This window comes from Hypanus sabinus, chromosome 23, assembly GCF_030144855.1.
Source record: "Hypanus sabinus isolate sHypSab1 chromosome 23, sHypSab1.hap1, whole genome shotgun sequence".
Taxonomy (NCBI): domain Eukaryota; kingdom Metazoa; phylum Chordata; class Chondrichthyes; order Myliobatiformes; family Dasyatidae; genus Hypanus; species Hypanus sabinus.
The window spans coordinates 52,612,611-52,618,914 of NC_082728.1; positions in this window are offsets into that span (position 1 = coordinate 52,612,611).

The following is a 6,304-nucleotide window of genomic DNA, read 5'->3' on the forward strand; positions in this document are numbered from 1 at the left end:
AGCATGGCTTTGTAAAGGGCAGGTGCCTTATGAGTCTGATTGAATTTTTTGAGGATGTGACTAAACACATTGATGAAGGAAGAGCAGTAGATGTAGTATATATGGATTTCAGCAAGGCATTTGATAAAGTACCCATGCAAGGCTTAATGAGAAAGTAAAGAGGCATGGGATCCAAGGGGACATTGCTTTGTGGATCCAGAACTGGCTTGCCCACAGGAGGCAAAGAGTGTTTGTAGATGGGTTATATTCTGCATGGAGGTCGGTCACCAGTGGAGTGCCTCAGGGATCTGTTCTGGGATCCTTCATGATTTTTATAAATGACCTGGATGAGGAAGTGGAGGGATGGGTTAGCAAGTATGCTGATGACACAAAGGTTGTAGGTGTTGTGGCTGTCAGAGGTTACAGCGGGACATCGATAGGATGCAAAACTGGGCTGAGAAGTGGCAGATGGAGTTCAACCCAGATAAGTGTGAAGTGGTTCATTTTGGTAGGTCAAGTATGATGGCAGAATATAATATTAATGTTAAGACTCTTGGCAGTGTGGAGGATCAGAGGGATCTTTGGGTCTGAGTCCATAGGACGCTCAAAGTAGCAGCGCAGGTTGACTCTGTAGTTAAGAAGGTGTATAGTGTATTGGCCTTCATCAATTGTGGAATTGAATTTAGGAGCCAAGAAGTAATGCTGCATCTATATAGGACCCTGGTCAGACCCCACTTGGAGTACAGTGCTCAGTTCTGGTCGCCTCACTACAGGAAGGATGTAGAAGCCATAGAAAGGGTGCAGAGGAGATTTACAAGGATGTTGCCTGGATTGGGGAGCATGAATAGGTTGAGTGAACTCTGCCTTTTCTCCTTGGAGCAACGGAGGATGAGAGGTGACCTGATAGAGGCGTATAAGGTGATGAGAGGCATTGATAATGTGGATAGTCAGAGGCTTTTTCCCAGGGCTGAAATGGTTGCCACAAGAGGACACAGGTTTAAGGTGCTGGGGAGTAGGTACAGAGGAGATGTCAGGGATAAGTCTTTTACTCAGAGAGTGGTGAGTGCATGGAATGGGCTGCCAACAATGGTGGTGGAGGTGGAAACAATAGGGTCTTTTAAGAGGGTTTCAGATAGATACATGGATCTTAGTGCCACCTTAGTGCCACCTAGGCACTAAGGGTTCAGACGACAATGACATGGAGCTTAGTCAAATAGAGGGCTATAGATAAGCCTAGTAATTTCTAAGGTAGGGACATGTTCAGCACAAATCTGTGGGCCGAAGGGCCTGCATTGTGCTGTAGGTTTTCTATTTTTTCTAAAACTCCAAGAGCTGCTGGTTTCCTTTACCAAGTGGATTGGGGAATTTGTCGATCTTGTCCAGACTGTGCCTCAGGAATTGTCCACATGGGGGTTTCCAGTGTCATTCCACTGTTTAAGAAAAGGATGAAAGAAAATCAGGAAAATTCTAGGCCTGTGATTTAGTTATTAACTGCAGTTATGGCTGAATCACAGGAATTTGTAATTCAGTAGGAATTCCTTTTTGAAACAACCCTCTGTCGCTTTATTTGTGAACATGCAGTTGGCAAAAGCCAACTTATTCTGTTTTGATTTTTAGTCTCTTGCTGATTTCTGCAGATCTCAATATTTTTATTACTTAATCTGACATCTGTTGTATCAAAGTTTTGCCCTTGGGCTGCTGCTGAAGTAATTACCCTGCAGAGTGTTCAACTCTCTTCCTGAGTTCCTACTGGTCTGTTAGTAGATCTGCTGCTATGTTGATGCATTAGTGTCTCAGTCCACAGCTGAGACAATTGAAAGCTACAAGGTAGAACAGCCTATTATTCATATGCTCACATATCTCATCCTGTTCCTTCATATTTACAAACTAAATGTGATGAAACTGGGCACAGTTACAATTTACAACGGTTAATGTTTAAAGTTGTTTGTTTTGGACAGGGTCATTAGAGGCTTTACTTCAATTGCCCAAACTAAGGCAAAAAATTCAGTTTGTTTGCCCTCAAAATTTATTTCTACCCAGCCCAGAGTGCACTATTTACATAGGCGCATTTGGAAATTCTTTTCTTGCTCCAGATAATCGTTCCAACAACATTATCTGTTTAAGGAAATGTTGACAACCTTCTACAGATGTGCAGTGGAGGGTGTATTGACTGGCTGCCTATGGCTTGCTATGGGAACACCAATGCCTTTGAATGGAAAATCCGACAAAAGGTAGTAGATTCAGCCCAGTACATCACGGGTAAAACCCTCCCAACCATGGAGCACATCTACATGAAACGCTGTCATAAGAAAGCAGCATCCTTCATCAGAGATGCCCACTACACAGGCTATGCTCGCTTCTTGCTGCTGCTATCAGGTAGAAAGTACAGGAGCCTCAGGACAAGCACCACCAGGTTCAAGAACAGTTACTACACCTCATCCCCCACCCATCGGACTCATGAATAAAAGAGGATATGACACTCACTTGCCCCATTGTTGAAATGTTCCTACAACTGATGTTCTCACCTTAAGGACTCTTTATCTCATGTTCTCATTATTTATTGCTATTTATTTATATTTGTGTTTTCATAGTTTGCTGTCTTTTGCACTCTGGTTGATCTTTCACTGATCCTGTTACAATTTAAATGCTATAGATTTGCTCAGTATGCCCACAGGAAAATGAATCTCAGGGTTGTATATGGTGACATATATGTACTTAGATAATAAAATTTACTTTGACTTTGATGCTGACCTGATCACATCCAGGTTCGATGTTACGGACATGCTTAACACATTTTTCAGTCAAATCAGCAAGTGAATGGACTCTGACCTTGGTGCAACCCCTCTCTTCAGGGTCTGGCTTCAACAGACTGTAGGAGATGTACAACTCTATAAAGAGAATGTGAGGAACCCAGAGAGAATGACAGAGCGAAGCTGTGGAAACAACATGAGAGAGAATGAGAGGGTAAAAAGGAATGTAAAAGAATGAGACAGTGAACCAAATGGGAAGTTAAAGAGAGTGCAGCTATATAGAACCCTGGTTAGACCCCACTTGGAGTACTGTGCTCAGTTCTGGTCGCCTCACTTCAGGGAGGATGTGGAAGCTATAGAAAGGGTGCAGAGGAGATTTACAAGGATGTTGCCTGGATTGGGAAGCATGCCTTATGAGAATAGGTTGAGAGAACTCGGCCTTTTCTCCTTAGAGTGACAGAGGATGAGAGGTGACCTGATAGAGGTGTATAAGATGATGAGAGGCTTTGATCGTGTGGATAGTCAGAGGCTTTTTCCCAGGGCTTAAATGGTTGCCACCAGAGGACACAGGTTTAAGATGCTGGGGTGTAGGTACAGAGGAGATGTCTGGGGTAAGTTTTTTACTCAGATAGTGGTGAGTGTGTGGAATAGGCTGCCAGCAACAGTGGTGGAGGCGGATACAATAGAATCTTTTAAGAGGCTTTTAGATAGGTACATGGAGCTTAGAAAAATAGAGGGCTATAGGTAAGCCTAGTAATTTCTAAGATAGGGACATGTTCAGCACAACTTTGTGGGCCAAAAGGCTTGTATTGTGCTGTGGGTTTTCTATGTTTCTATTTTTTTTAGAAGGCAAAATGGAAGATATTTTATAACTGCAGAGGTTATGATGGGTTTACCAACTTCAGCATAAAACTAATGGAGAGGAATCTCTCCCCTGTGCTTTCACAGAAAAGAGGCACTTAATACCAACCCCTTTGCCTGAACTACAATCTCTCAGCTTTCTATCACAGAGCTTTTCTTACTTGTTTTTCAGTCTCTTTGCTTCTACATTCTTCCTATTTCTGCAAGAGACAACAAACTCTTGGATTTCTAAGATCAAATATCTTTGCAGAAAGATTATTACTTGGTAATATTGACTTTCTTTTCTCCACAGATACTTGCTGATCTGTCCAGCGTTTCTAGTGATTCCTGTTCTCAATTCAGCACCTCTTGGCAAACCCAGGTTGCAGTAACTTGGGACACTGCTGCTCCCACAAGATGAGTGAACATTCATCCAATAGAAAAGCCCTCATCAATATCAAACCATCTACCCTCACAGTAGGTGACCACAGTCTACAACATTAGGCAGGCAACTGAGGATCTTCTGTGATTTTCTACAGAGGTTCGGTGTGACTTAGACAGGCCACTAACCTTGCATCGTGTGGCTGCTGGGACTTGGTTGGAAGGTGGCTATCTCACTCTGCAAGAGGGCAACCAACCAGTGAGTGACAGAACAGCAAGTGGGTTTAGGCAGAAAGGAAGGGTAGGGAAGCAGAGAGAGAGTTAGGAGAAAAGGAGACTGAAGAAGGGTGCAGGTAATGAAAGGAAGGGAATCCTAGGAAATGTGTGTGTATTTGTGTACAACTGGACAAGAAGCATGCTCTGTCTAGACCTCATTACTTTAAAGAATAGCACATAAAAACTCCTCAGAACTGCAGTGGAAGCAAATCATCCTCAGCTCTCAAAGGAGTGCTGAAGAGGCCAAACCATCTGAGACCCTGACTGGAATGGATCTCTAGATAGGCACATGTTGGAAGGGATTTTCATCTCCCACAGTCTTAGAACTTGGGCATATTTGCATATTCATCCTTGCGAAACATCCTCACAGAATTGCTCCCAATCATTTCTATTCTACAAATCAAAATTGTTGCAATTAACTTTGAACACTTACAATAACATGAGGAGAAATTTGATGAGCATCTTTTCATAAAAGCAATATCCCTTTAAGGCATTCATTCTGAACTGACATAATGATATTACACAATTGAACAGTTTCACAGAACAAAGATTTAGGAACAGCGAGGAGTACAGTTTATGTATTCATGTACACCCATCATTAAATGCTGCAATCATCCCATTTAATTCCTGATATATGGAAAAAATAATGTATATAGTTAATGCCATTTTTGGCCTCAAGAAGGCTGCAGTATGAATAGGCACTTTAATTAGAAAACCAGGTAAAGGACATGCAGGAGTTGTAGAACAGAATTTCAGTACGTAGTTTTCTGAAAGTGACATCACAGGTAGACAGAGTGGTGAAGACAGTTTCTGCTGCACTGGCCTTCATTAATCAGGGCATTGAGTATAGAAGTTGGGATGATATATTGTAGTTGCACAAGATTTTGGTGAGGCCACATTTATAATATTATGTTCAGTTATCGTCACTAGGTTATACAAAGATGTGTTTCAACTGAAAAAAAGTTAAAAGGTTGTTTCCAGGACTCAAGGGACTGAGTTATAGAGAGCGGAAGAGCAGGCTATGACTTTATATTTGGCCTATAGGAGAATGAGGGTGACCTTTCGAGATGTATAGAATCATTAGGGGCATACCTAAGGTGTACACAGCCTTTTCCCAAGGTTGGGAATTAGGAATGAGAAAGCATCAGATTAAAATGAGAGGGCAGAGATTTAATAGGAACCTAAGGAGTAACCTTTTTACCCAGTGTCTGGTCAGTATATAGAACAACTTGCCAGAGGAAATGGTTGAGGCAGGTACAATAACACCTGGACAGGTACATGGATAGGAAATATTTAAGGAGATATGGGCCAAACATAGGCAAATAGGAATAGCTTAGATGGGAATCTTGGTCGGCGTCGACCAGTTGCATGACCTGAAGGGTCTGTTTCCCACTCTAAGAGGATAAAGAGAAGAATCATCTCTGAAGAGGCTACTTATATGGGCAGGGGGAGGTGGGGGTGGAGTGAACTGGCACAGGGCTCTTGCCTGCCATCGTGTTCAAATAGTCATAAACTGGAGTGGCCATTAAGAAAGATAGTCACCTGCGACTCACCCAACTGAAGTACTCAAGAGCAGACAGCGGAGGCAGAGGAATATTGTCAGACTCCACAACAGTCATGGATCATTAGAATCTCAGATCAAACTTCTTACCGTTACCCACCCCACACCCCCCCATCTCACCACCTGCTCAAAAAGCATACCTGCCACTGGACGTGTGCCCATACAAAGCATCACAATGTATCACAGGCAGTACTGACATGGCTAGCACTTGGTTCATTCTACACACAAAAAGCACAACAGCACAATTTAGTCAACAAATGTGGTTACAATAAACCCTTCTCTGTGTTCTATCAGCTACAATTCCATAGTAAATTTCATGCTTATCATTGATAATGTTTCTATCAGCTGTACTATAACTAACACTCTCTCATTCACCTTCCCCCTTACTCATCCTTGATTTCCACAGGACGTCTCTTTCATCACACTGGGATAGTGTCAGCATGAACAGACATTAAAATGTTCTTCATCATCTGGGAATCACGAATCCCACTAAAGTGACATATGACCAACCCCCCAT